Raw genomic sequence first — 13,253 nt, 5'->3', positions numbered from 1 at the left:
ATTTCTCTGTTTTGTTCATAGAGATAGACGCCCACACACACACACACACACACACACACACACACACACACACACACACACACATACACACATATATGTATATATATATTACTTGGCATAGTCCAAGATGGAAAAAAATGGCAAAGAAAGATCGAAAAAAGCGCGTGATATCCATTGTTGCTTGAGTTCAACAGAGCTCATGATGTGCACATATAGATGTACCGCAGAGAAAAATGAAAAACTAGGTATTAATTCCGACCGGTTTCAACTTTAGTGTTTCTGAGAAATCTTCAAAAGTACTGATGCACAGTGGTGGAAATATAAAAGAACATACAGCCGGTTGAAAAAAGATATTTACACGTGATAAGTGGAAAAAAGATTTGAGCTGTAAAGTTATTAACGTGTGAGGCCAGTAATCCACTTAAAATCGTGTTTATTTGAGGTCTAGTCCCAGGTATGCTTCCATCCATAAAATTTATGTATTGTACATATTTCCATTTATTATAAAAATATTTCGGGTTTATATATTTGTTGGCTGATATTCATATTCTTTAAAAATTTGTCTTTCATAAAACTAGATTCTATCATTTTTATTTCCAGTAAAAATCAGCTTAAAGGTCATGGTGATAGAGAAAGAATAAGAGAGAAAAAGCTTATAAAATACATTTATAAACTTATAACGTGTTTTTTCCACCCTTCCCCCGCTCCACAAAGAAAAAGTACGATATCCTACCCCCTCATCCCCTTGACTTCAGTTATTTTTTTTTTTTACCGTATAATGAACCAAGAAATTTCAGACAATGGAATGAGATCCTATTTTTCCCATATCAATTGGGGGATATATTTTATTCTTCTTTCACATTCCACCCGAGATGATTGCCGACGGCTAATGGGTCAGGTAACTATAAGCTAACAGTCACTGACTCCATTATAATTCTTTCATTTCATCTCATTCTGGGTAATTGTGATCAAACAGAGATCATACAAATTTTCTGATATGTGTCCTTATCATTACATCATTTTCGTCGTGGAAAAATGCATTTAAAATGCATAATATAAATGTGATGAATTTGTCGATTTTTGTCGCCATATTCCTTAATTCATATAATACAATATATTTGTGCTACCACACACATACCTTGTTAAAGATCGTGAGTATGTTATAGATGAAGTAGTAATGATCTCTCCCAGGTGTGCGATAAAGTACAAACATTACAATTTATTGATATATATATATATATATATATATATATATATATATATATATATATATATATATATATATATATATGTGTGTGTGTGTGTGTGTGTATATATATATATATATATATATATATATATATATATATATATATATATATATATATACACATACATATATAGTGCTTATGGTGATTTAATTGAAGAACAGGCTTCAAAAGTCTACATATTTTTTCCATTTTCAATGGGATCTTTGGAAAAGGATGAATGAAACTGGACTAAAGCATAGTTTAGATGGTTAATTTCCCCAGCATGAGATACTCTCACTCTCCAGCAAAGATTGCACAGTAAATCTGTCAGGAAAGAGTTGAAATACATCTGTACTATATCTCGATCATCATCGATTATTACTTTGAACAGATATATGACGACCGTACAATTAACTCACAGAGTTGATCTAGTGAAAATATCTCAGGTACGATTTTCAAATTGTATGTTATATCAGTTCAAGATTAGGGAAGTAGATAAAGAATCCGAAAGCTATCAGATGACTGGAATCATTTTAAAGGTTGAGCAATAAGGAGGAGGGCAAAAGTCACATTTCTGCACTCACAGTAGTTTATACAATAATTTTTGAAAATTTGGCCTTACAGCCAAGCACTGGGGCACTTCCAACCCTTGAGACTCAGAGCTCAAGGGAAAGAAAAGAGGGCACCAGAGTGGTTGGACATCAAGATGAGAAAAAAAGGAAGTGTGAAGAGGTAAAGTAAAAGGATAAAAAGGGGATTCTGCAAAAACCTAAAATAATCCATGCAGTATACCACGTGAGGTGGCCTGATTTCCCCCTCCCCTCTAACAGGTCCAGTGTCACCCGGGAGAGGTCTAAATTCATAATGCTCACCCGAAGGTTGTGTTCTTCAGGGAGAGATAAAGAGCAGAGGAAATTAAGATTAAACCTCATGGCCTCAACTGTAATGTTTTCTGTCATTTACTTTTGCTTTTCATCCGCTTCTATGGGTCTCTTCTTATTTAGCTATTCTGCTTCTAAAGTTTCACCTTTCTTTAATTTTTACCTATCGCTCAAGTACGAGGCAGTAGGGTGAGAATAACGACTGCAGAAATTACCCAGTGGCCTAATATATCTAAATTATAACAATAGCAATGTCATATAAATATAGTATGGGATGGTCTTGTAAATGTTTATAAAAGCAACAACAAAAAACAAATAAATACCAGTCTTGCTGAAGAATGAGTGAGGATTAAGTCATTATTTTTTTTTGAATTCTTTCAATCATTCTAATGAAGAGGATAAAATAAAAGAGCACCCAAATTCAGTCCTGTAAAGAGATCGACGCAGCCTCTTGAAAATTTTACCAAGTAGAACGAATGCATAAGAGAATTTATTGAATCAAAATAAGAATAATTCCGTGAAATTAAGCAAATGAATATCTTTATCATTCACATACAAAGAGATAATGTGATCTCAACATTTTTCCGAAGGAAACCAATTAGATTCAATTTTAAAAATATAACACTTGAAATTCTAGAAGAAGGGACGAAAAGCAAGCTAGGTAAAAATAAATATTTTTGGTGTTATAATTTTCTAAAATATTAACTCCCCATTCAGATATGCTCTGGCGGTATAAGTAAAAAGTGACTTGTATAACTGGGAGATTCATGTGACGAAAGCACGTAATCGAAAGTTATTGATTGGAGAAAGAGCATTTGAGAGATTAGAACGTTATTATCAACACAACTTGTATGAGTAAGCATTTTCTGCGTTAATAAGAATAGGTGTGTCTGGATTATGTTGCGTTATGTCTGCTATTCTGGGAATACTGTGTAGCAGAACAAATAATATTAGAAACAAGCGCAACATGCGCCGAAGTTTCTTTGGAGCAATCGAGTTTTCTGTACATCGTATAACAAAGCCTCCGAAAATATCTTTCGGTGGTCTCGGTATAATGCTGTATGAGTCGCAGCCCATGAAACTTTAACCACGGCCCGATGGTGGCCTGGCATCGTTGCCAGATGCATGATTATGGCTAACTTTAACCTTAAATAAAATAAATACTACTGAGGCTAGAGTCCTGCAATTTGGTATGTTTGATGATTGGAGGGTGGATGATCAACATACCAATTTGCAGCCCTCTAGCCTCAGTAGTTTTTAAGATCTGAGGGCGGACAGAAAAAAGTGCGGACGGACTGACAAAGCAGGTTCAATGGTTTTCTTTTCAGAAAATTAAAAATCGAGCTTAGCAGGTAATCAGACATTCGTAAGATATGGAATTCACCAAGAGATCGGTTTTTATCATTCTCTTATAATACGTGTCGGCACCATAATATTAGAAAATTTAATCCTTTTAATTAATTCATCATGTCAACTCGTAATATAAATGTAACAGTCTTGCTCTTAGATAAAAACTTCTACTAATGATGCATATACCTTTTTTTTCATTCCTTGCAAAACTATTTCTACAGGAATGATGGTAGAGAGAGGTTTTGTAAAAAGATGAAAAATATTTTTAGGATGAAAATTAAATATCATTACGTTAATTTTTAGAGCATTTCGATAAAAGAAAATGTCAGATAAATACTGTAATTTGCGCAGTAGTTACATAATGTCCACGATCAATTTCCCATAGTTAAGCTCCCTTTAACGTGTGAAACGTAAAATTTTATCAGAGCTTAACGAAAAAAAAGCATAGGGGTAAAAATTAGATACAAATACTATAATTACAAAAACGGACATAATTTTTTGACATGTCCTTCATTAAAAATTTCCATTGCTAAAAAAGAAAACTATGTATGTTATTATTAGGTGTCATTACAAACAATTTTATATACGATAAAAGGAGAGTATGAAGTGGAAAAGTAAAAGCATTCAGCGACGCATTATCTGCCACCATTCTGTATTCGCAATGGATCTGGGAGAGATTGCAAACTCCCAAAGTAATATTGGCCTCACCACAAAGGCTGCCAGTTTAATAGACTTGGGCAGTCAAAGTTATGGCGCGTATCGACTAGAAAATTGTGATGAAACTCTATCTGGCTCTCTCGTTTCTCGAGCTGCTTTTCTTTTTTTTTTTTTATACCACACACACACACATACGCTCTCTCTCTCTCTCTCTCTCTCTCTCTCTCTCTCTCTCTCTCTCTCTCTCTCTCTCTCTCTCTCTCTTTGTTGAAATTTCGCCTTTATATTTTTATCCATTAATTTCTTTCCGTATTGCTTCAAACCTTTAACTGAAAACCCCGTATGAAGAGAGACAACAGGCTGTAAACTCTAAAGGGCTCCGAAGGCGATAAATAAATAAATAAATAAATAAATAAATAAATAAATAAATAAATAAATAAAAATATTTATATGATGAAATAGAAAATCAAACCGATACACCTGAATTCAAGAGACGTCAGCAGAAAGAATGAATGATTTTACTAGTCGCTTAAACGTTTGGAGATTATAAGAATATTCCACATTGTAGCTGTAGCCAAGATGAAACTTCTAGCAAACTGAGAACTGTTAAACCTGATGCTAGAAAACGAAACACTATGTTTGCAGCAATTACGTCAGGTAAAGAAGAGTGCATAGGATGTTTATCGCTGCAGTACATTTTATGCAGTAAACGTAATGATCCCATTTTGCGTTTATGCCACAGGTCATCATCAAGAGCTAGCAAAATAAACTTGAATGCAACTAAGGAAGAAAAAAAGAAAAAACTTTGATATAATAGTCTTATCATGAAAACTAGGGAAACACTTTCTCAAGATGCCAGCACACTGAAAAATAGAGGAAGCAATATTGAGGATATGCTTATCAAAAGTCAATATCTTATCAAAAGTTAGACCTAAAATCCTAAAAGATTCACTGACATCTAAAACCGTATAACTTAAATATAAATCAGGATGCAAAGGCACAACTGTTCTGGGTAGACTATCATGCTTTGAGTTTTAGGAGGGTCAGGTTCATGGGCCAACGACTACTTCACTCATAAGAACATTCCAAATCTCTATTCTGCAACCTCAGACCCAGGCCACGGGGAAGGAACAGCAGCTAGAAGAGTTATATTATCAGTGTAAGCAATCAATTTGTTCTTCAGACCAAGCCATATGAAATTGGTATAGATAATATACAGCTAAGGTCCAAGAATACTTCCTTGATCAGTACCTGAAATGCTAAAGCTACTATACTGCCCATCAACACAGATTCTTTGGATTCTGCCTATTAAAATTTCACTCAAGATATAATTAAAATGCCTCCAATTCAGAACAATCCTAGGTTGAAGATAAGCGTTGTATGATTCACGCAGTCAAAGGCTGCCCCAAAATCTTTACCGACCACGCCTGTTTTTGTACCTTCATGAAAAGCACTTTTCGAGACTAGATACTGACAAGACTGCAGCATAAGTACCAAGGCCTTTGCGAAACCGAAACCTACAATAACGGTTCTCAGTAACCTAAGATAAACAAGAGTAACTGGAAACAGCGTATATTCTCAAGGGCATGAGGGCGGACTTATTTCGTTGGGTAATACAGCAATATTTCCTTTCTTCCAAACAGAAGGAAATTTTACAAGTCCAACAAACTTTCTGAAAATAGTAGTAATCTTAGGAACAGTGAAACCAGCAGTGTTAAAAAAAAAAAGATTGGAAATATCCAGTAAAGGACTCGCCACACTGCTCACAAAGGTTTGAGACAAAAGTCTTGCCTTCTGTTTAGGGCAATATACAGCATTTCCAACAACTCCACAATAGGAGGCATGGTAGAATTCAGCTCCAAAGATCTGCACTCCCTGCAAGCTCTTTCAGCTCTCTCATGCATAACCTGAGCTTGACTTCTAATCTCAATGAAATTACACCACAAAAGTTCCGGTCAGTAGTTCCTCCATAAATGATAAGCTTCTTGTTCTTCATGGTAGGGTAGTTCACATACAACAATAAACCAAGGTTTATTTTTAAGGCGGAACTTGAAGATTTTAAAGTATTTCTCCTCTCGATAGTAGTGCTAAGATGATCATTCAGACTTCTATAAAATCACTCCAACTGAGCTCAATAAGATCACGGCGAATACCATTCCAGCTGGCCTGGGCTTTTAAGTATACCTTTCTTGCAAAGCTAATATTGATATTTTGTTGACCACTTGGAGTTTTATTACGCCCTTCTCATGCAATATGGTTGAAAATAAACATAACTGGTCCATATTTCTAATTCTCTGATTAAAGATGTTGCTACTAGAGCAAAATTATTCGGAAATGATAGTTCATTTGTTAGCAAGCAAAGAACTCAAACAACTTACAGAGAGATAGAAGATGGAATCTGAGAGAAAAATGGTGAGAAGGTCTTTTTTTTATTTGTCGGTCACAATTTTATTTTTTCTTGAGCTGTAAGGGCACGTCGGGTCCCTAAAGGAAATTGTAGGAGAGGATTTTTTAGCTCCTCGTTTTCAAATGGAAATCAAAGTTGGCAAGGCAATTATAAAGAATAGTAGGTCTGGCTCCTTTCTCGAACATCTTTTCTCCATTTACATCTCTCTCTCTCTCTCTCTCTCTCACACACACACACTTTTAAGAATTCGACAATATTCACGTCATAGATAAAGTAACACTGCTTATTACATTGCAGTGGCAGGGACAGTGGTGAAGTGTATCTATTTAGGAGACCCAAAGCATATACAAATATAAAAAAAAAAATATTAGTTTCATCAACGATTCGGAAATATTTTTTCCATAAGGTACTGGAGTATCATATCCAGAATTTAATGATAAATACTCTTTGAAATGTATATTGTGAACATTTGTTTTTATAAGTTTATAAATTTGTCATGTTATTCACAGGATAAGTCATCATAATCAATATGATTCTGATATTAAATTTGTTTAGACCCTTTTTTATATATAATATCTGTTAATTATGTTAAATACAAGAACTGGGGAAATCTTGGAAAATTACTTGAAAAATTAAATTTTCCTTCAAGCTGTAAATACATTTTTTCCATACTGCTGCTCTGTGGTCCTTTTAGTTATTGTAAAATTTAAAACTAACACAAATTTGTGTACAATTTAAAATCCTAGTAATCTGACATCCTCTTCACAAGACAAATTATTATTGCTACATAGGTTATGATGTTAAAATTCATTTATTTTTTCAGATACTTTTATACATATTTTCTGCTCATCATATTAAATAAGGGAAATGAATATATGGGAAAATTACTTTCCAATAATTTAATTGAATAATTTAAGTTTTTTCCACATATTACTACTCTGCGTTCCTTCTCTTCATGTTAAAATGATAATATAAATGAATAAAAAATATTACCTAATTTAGAGACAAGCTTGAATAGAAATAATAACAAACAGAGAACTCTAAAAACTTTAAGCCTTTTTGCAACTGTGATGTTTGATGTAAAAAGATTTGCATAATATACAGCTGGGGTGAGTATTAGTACATGTGACCGAATATTTTTTTTGTATAAAGCTTAAACGATCATATTTTAATATTTAATAAAGATTATCAGATGTTTTTCTTTAACTAAGAAAAATTACAAGACTTTTCAAGACAAATGAATAATGACCCGCCTTTTATCATACCCCATAAAGTTGTATTTTTATGAAAGTATCATTATTTACACAGTATACTGTGACTTAAGGAGGCTGAAGTAAATATATATCTGTATATATAAAAATGGACGTATGTATGTGCATGTGTGTGTGTGCGTGTATGTTCCACATACACTTTGAAATGCATCAAGCAATTTCAACCAAACTTGGTATACACGTGAATTACCATCTGGGAAAGACTGTCAGGGTAAGACATCACTGGCACCTAAGGGTGGAGTGTGGGAAGGGGAGTAAAATGTAAAAATTACAGAAAACGACAGATATTAGTGTCTAATCCATAGTTTTTGAGGTCGCTTAGATGAATGGTGACACTCCATTTGTTTTTTAGAAAAAGTTGCTAGAGTGTTGTCTCCCAAGTTTAGTAGATTCTATAGATTTTTATGTCGACGTAGTATCTTTGCAAATGAGCAAAAGCTTAGCAATACAGTGCCTTTTCCAAAGAGTGGCACATCTGAAGACTGCATTAACTATAGGCCAATCTCTATTCTCCCTGCGCTCTCGTAAGTTGCTGAAAAATTTATTTGTAAGCCGCTATATAAGTATGTTAAATCTAAAGGATTGTTAGCTGATAGTCATTATGCATATAGGAAGCTGCTAGGTACCTGTGATGCTCTTTTAGACTTGATATGCCATTTGCGAGGGAACCTTGATAAGGGTTTTGAGTGCAGAGTAATTCAGATAGATTTTAGTTCTACTTTTGGTTTAGTAAATCACAAGGCACTTATTTATAAATTCAGAATCTTGAATTACTTCAAGATTTCCTTACATGTAGGCAGCGGTGAGTTGCTGTGGACGGGATCTTCAGTGAACCCAGTCTTACTGTGTCTGGAGTTCCGCAGGGCAGTGTTCTTGGTCCACTGTTATTTTTAGTTTATGCAAGTGACACGGTTGATGGCCTGGAAAACAAGCTTGTTCAGTATTCTTATGATGCAACACTTGTGAGTGTAGTAAAGTATCCACTTTTGAGAAATGAAGCTGCCCTCACCCTCAGTCGGTACATGGACCGGATCAGGGAATGGTGTAGCAGATCTCGTTCAGATTTCCAACCCCATCCTCCCCTTCAGGTGGATGGAACTTTGTTGAACGAGTCTGAAGCTTCACTATTCTAGGTGTAACCTTTGACTCACATCTAACTTTTAAGAAACATCTAATTAAAGTTTCAGCAAATGCCGCACAAAAGTTAGGTATTGTTCGTAATGCCTCATATATTTATAACAGCGATAAAATCAGTGCAACCTGTTTTAGGTCATTTGTACTTCCTTTAGAAGAATATTGTTCTCCGGTGTAGATGTCTGCTTCTGCCAGAGATTCATCTCTTTTAGAGACAGCGGTTCCTGGTGGTAGGTTTCTGTTTCCTAATAGTAGTAGTCATGACTTGGACCATCGACGGATGGTCTCTTGTTTGTCACATTTTTATAAGCTGCATCACCTTTGCAATTGATCCCTGATACCCTTTATCTGCCGAAAGCAACCAGATTCGCTGACAGCAGCACCAATATTCAGTAAATGTGCCTCGCTGTCGAACTTCTCAGTTTCGGAGATCCCCTATTCATCACACCGTTGGACTGTGGAACAGCCTCCCGGAGGATGTTGTGCAATTGGAACCTGAGAAGTTCAAGCGAAGGTGCAGTGCATTACTACCATAATACTATTCTCCTTGCGTTTTAATACATTTTTATTTGTTTGTTAATGTATTAATTAATTTTTTTCTTTTTTAATAAGTGGGATCTCTTCATTCTGTATTTCCCTTTACCTCCTCTTACTTCTTCCTAGTGAACACCTTATTCTTTGGAAGCTTGAACCCTTGTGGGCCTGTTCCATATGAATAAGTTGCATCTTCGAATCATATATATATATATATATATATATATATATATATATATATATATATATATATATATATATATATATATATATATATATATATATGTATGTGTGTGTGTGTGTGTGTGTGTGTGTGTGTGTGTGACGTTAAATAAAAGTTCCAGTTAGTAATCCTTTTATCTTTGAACATGGATACACTGGCACTTATTTCCTTAGGTACTGACTGAGACATTCATGATTAGAATTTCCTCTTTGAAAGCCCTTAGAAGATTTGCATCACAAAAAACTCATTTCTCTTCGTTCACCTTCAATTATCACAGAAAGATTGTAATCGAAATTTTTAACATAATTTTAAAATATTTATGTAGTTTGTGGGAAATATGGTTAAAGTTTTTACTTTACACGACATAAGCATGTCAGAGGAACTTTAAGTTCAATACGTGACGTGCATTTGAATAATGGAATAAATTAGTTGTTTTGTATGAGTAATAGATTAAGGTTTACACTGCATGATAGTGTCAAAAATTATATATTTGTATACAAAGAAACTAAAATTATAAAATATCTTATTTTTTGAAACTCTAGCAAGGCATTTTGTTTCATATAATCATTAACACAATTAGTCCATATATATATATATATTATATATATATATATATATATATATATATATATATATATATATATATATATATATATATATATATATATATATATATATATATATATATATATATATAAATATATATATATATATATATATATATATATATATATATATATATATATATATATATATATATATATATATATATATATATATATATATATATATATATATATATATATATATATATATATATATATATATATATCACCTCTAAATCTTATTAGATAAAATTTTTCACAAATTGATTTTATTCAAGATTACTTATGAATTTTGGTCTTGCGTGCAATAATAAGCTGTTATTTTGTTAACTTCGTTTCCACTCTTGCTGATATGAAGATGAAATTATCCAATTGAAAAAGAAATTGGATTCGAAATAGGGTTAATAGATTATTGATACGAAGAAAATAGAGCCAGTTCAAAGAGTATTTGTGAAACATTCTTTTTAATCCATTCATAATTTTTGCTCATATATTCGTGTATGTAGCGTAGGAAAGTAAGGCTGAATTTATATTTTTCTTTTTTATTTCACTTTTCTACAACTGAGATATCTTCCGTTGTTCATGTTTATTTCTACGACACCTTGTTTAATGCAATAATTATTGCACTGCAGGAATTTCGTTATCATAGCTCTCTTGAACAAATAAGTGTTTTATTACTCAGATTACCAAGTTTTGTAGCCGAATCTTTATTTATTGCTTTTCTCTATTTCTTATTTCAATGAAGCATATTGTGGTTCTGATGATTTTATTATATGTGCTTGTTAATTATGTCATTTTCAATTCTCTTCTAGCATTTTGGTAATATGCTCCAGGAAATACACTGAAAATCATCTTTAATTCTTACAGGCATGTGGAGATTATTTTGATTACTTCTGTGAGAATTTATTATAAACCACGTGGTCAACACATAATCATATAGAGGTGAGTTATATGTTGTTTTTTCATCTTTGACAGTCTGGCCAATATTTATGTGACATCTCTCTCTCTCTCTCTCTCTCTCTCTCTCTCTCTCTCTCTCTCTCTCTCTCTCTCTCTCTCTCTCTCTCTCTCTCTCTCTGCATTTGAACATGGCTAAGAAGTGAGCTCCGACCATTGCTTCTATGTACTCCTCTATTCGAATTCTCATGATATAGACTAAAATAAAAGTGATGACACTGCAAATACTTAAGGTCATTATTGCCAAGTTAGGTTATATTAACGTCGCTACAAATAATACCACCGCTTACTACTAATAAAAATTATACTTTACACCAGGGCACGCATTATAGTTCTTCAGTGCATAGGTACTTCTCCTCATGATTCTGAACACAGAACAACTGGTTGTTAACTTTCGTTTCACCATTAGTAATTAGTCCAAATTCCTATAATATATGGAAATAAAAGAGAAATCTATCATTGAACAATTTGAAGAACGCATCTCTCTTTGTAAGCTTTTTAATTAATATTTTAGAAGGGGTCTCGTGATGCTTTCAGGACTCAGGAAGCCATGAAAATTCTAAAGAATAATTGAAAACTTCATTAATATATAAAAGCTGATGTTTATTTTTATTCTCATCATAAATAACAGGAAGCCCTTCTTAAATTGCAGATATTTGATGGGAATAATTAATACAAAGCTGACACTGTAAACTCATGCTAAAAACGACAATTCTTCTAGATATGGACGAAGAAGGCAGTAAAGCCTTATTATTACTTTTAAATAGTTTACGGATTATAAGTTCCCAATGGTAACGTATTCACCTATTTCATCCTTATCTTTAGAGATTCCGGTTGAATTATTTTTCGAAACTTCTGGCTATGGATCCTTAAGTATTTGGTTTTTAGTCAGTGGCAAAGTAGTCTTTAACACAGGCAAGTTTGAGAGTCATTTGGGGAAACTAATTATTGTAAGCCAACGTATTCTGAAGTAGTTTGATCATGCATAGACAAGAAAGATATGGGGTGACGAAATGAGTAGTACAGTATGTAAGTTTTGCATGGTGGATGACTTCAGAAGCAGCTTAAAAGAGGTGATATTTTGGAAGGATGACAGCTTAAGAATTAAATTGGGTTATGGGTGAATGGGAATACTAGAGGTTCTTAGGGGTTACCGACGCACGTTTATGAGCCTCTTGCAAGTGTGTGCATTACATAGTTATTGATTTATCATATTATTTTGTCAACAAATCTCAATAGCACTATTCATTCTTGTTTATTTTGAAAGGTTTGTATTTACCTGATATCAGACATAGAAAGCACTACATCAACTAAATCACAATTATTACGATGATACACGTTCAAATAGCGAGATAATTAACATAAAAACGACGTTTACCTAAAGAGAAGTAAAATCTTCTCATCAACAACTATGGCCAACGCTGGACTATTTATTTATAGTTATAAATATCTGTCCACCGGTCAACAGGGCTTTCTTTATGTTTTAGAAGGTATTTTGAAAATAAACAGGACAAGCAAACATCTTTGAAATAGGACTTGGCAAGGATATATCCTCTGCTCTCCTCTGGCACTTGAGACTTGTATCCAACCCAAGAATCAATGGGACACCTTCAGGTTTCCCGTGCTGGAACTGCCGCTACCCGATGTGCGTGCGTCTTAGGTTGTGTCTCAGCTTACGTGTGTGTGTGATATAATTTAGCACATATTTACATGTAACATAATTCAAACATATGTTTACTTGTAACATAATTTAACACATTCACACAGCTGCCCCTAAAAAAATAATATTCTCATTCCCCTAAAACGCCCTCTCTCTCTCTCTCTCTCTCTCTCTCTCTCCCCTTTCTTATATTTTCTTATTCTCCTTCCTTAACCATTCTGGAGAGGAGAGAAGAGTGCTATTAGGAAGTGGGTGTATTGGATCAATTAGGAGGACAGGGCGAAAAATAACAAATGGTGTCAGAAAGAAACAGGGAAACCCACTCGAGTCTCTTTTCTGCTCCGG

At 33.7% G+C, this 13,253-nt stretch overlaps 1 protein-coding gene across 1 annotated transcript in view; it reads left to right on the top strand.

Annotated features, from left to right (window-relative positions):
- The window catches only part of LOC136849044 (major facilitator superfamily domain-containing protein 6-like), a 725,072-nt gene that overhangs the window by 663,104 nt on the left and 48,715 nt on the right, over positions 1–13,253 (top strand). Inside the window, exon 15 of the mRNA XM_067121936.1 lies at positions 11,159–11,233. The gene's annotated coding sequence lies outside the window, so the exon portion shown is untranslated. The remainder of the gene's footprint in view (positions 1–11,158; positions 11,234–13,253) is intronic.

Source organism: Macrobrachium rosenbergii, chromosome 20, assembly GCF_040412425.1.
Source record: "Macrobrachium rosenbergii isolate ZJJX-2024 chromosome 20, ASM4041242v1, whole genome shotgun sequence".
In the NCBI taxonomy this organism is placed as follows: domain Eukaryota; kingdom Metazoa; phylum Arthropoda; class Malacostraca; order Decapoda; family Palaemonidae; genus Macrobrachium; species Macrobrachium rosenbergii.
Note: the sequence above shows the minus strand (reverse complement) of the source record. Positions and strands in the feature narration are given on the sequence as shown.